We start from the raw sequence: 1,279 nt of genomic DNA, 5'->3' as shown, positions 1-1,279 counted from the left end.
ACTGGCAGAAATGATAGCAGCAAAGTTGGCTGCCGATAAGGCACTTGAGGAGGCAAATGAGCTTGTGGCTCAAAAGATTCAAGATGCATTGGACGAGCAAACCCTACTTCAAAAAGAAACGGCGGAGGCAGATGCGAACCTGGCCGGACATTTGCAGACATTAGAAAACATTGCACCGACCGTGGCAATCCAGCAAAATGAAGATGCAGCTCGACTAATCGGCCAACAAACATCATACAATGACTTCGCCGAGGCTCATCAAAAGTCCAAAGCGGTTGCTTCACCATCCGGTCCGGTTACAAGAAAGAGAAAGAATTCTTCCAAGAGGGCGGCCATCTCAAAGTTAATAGACAGAGTTATTGACACGGTTGTCGACCCTCCAAGCAACCCGGCTTCACATGAAAATGAAGATCTCGAGGAAGAAGACGTACCGCTAAACAAAAGACCGTGAGGTCTTGACGTAGCTCCAATCAGATCGTTTGCTCCACCGGCTTCCCCGTTCACCGGCACTTCAGGCGGTCAAGGATCTTCCTCCAGGCATGTTCCACCGGTCAAGGGACAAGCAACTGAGGAAATGCTGGACAAATTCTTGCCCCCAGGAAGAAGAAATAGGGGCTTTCTTTACTTATATTTCTTATGTTTACTTTAGTTTAACTTTATATATATCAAGTATTTTTCCCTTAGTATATTTTTACATATATATCAAGTATTTTTGGAAACCGTCCTACATTTGCATTCTTACATAGTTTTGAATATTTTAAATAAAATAATCAAAAAGGGAGAAATTGGTAAGATAAAATATAAAAAATATAAAATTTTTCCAAAAATTTTTCCAAAAATTCTTCTAAGTTAGTTTCCAAAAATCCGGCCAAATAAACTCTTAAAAACAACCGGCCTACATTTGCATTCTTACATGGTTTGGAATATTTTAAATAAAATAATCAAGAAGGGAGAAATTATTAGATAAAATTAGATCGGTTAAATAAAACTTAACAAAAACAAATTTCTTGTGCAGGAACAATTAAAGAATTTAACTGGTCAAGTTATTCAACCGGTCAAGTTACTCAACCGGTCAAGTTACTCAACCGGTCAAGCAACCCAACCGAACAAAAACCTAACCGAACAAGAAGATAAGACCGGTCAAATCAAAAGGCCAAAATCGTTGAACATTCGGTTAATCTGAAGTTATGGAAAAACCGGAAGTCATCCGGTTAACATAAACAACCGACCAGAACAAATAGATACTTCGAGTATCTGTTGAGGATGATACTGAAGGGAC

Source organism: Impatiens glandulifera, unplaced genomic scaffold (assembly GCF_907164915.1).
Source record: "Impatiens glandulifera unplaced genomic scaffold, dImpGla2.1, whole genome shotgun sequence".
Lineage (NCBI taxonomy): Eukaryota > Viridiplantae > Streptophyta > Magnoliopsida > Ericales > Balsaminaceae > Impatiens > Impatiens glandulifera.
The sequence above is the reverse complement of the archived record's forward strand: the minus strand, read 5'-3'. Positions refer to the sequence as shown.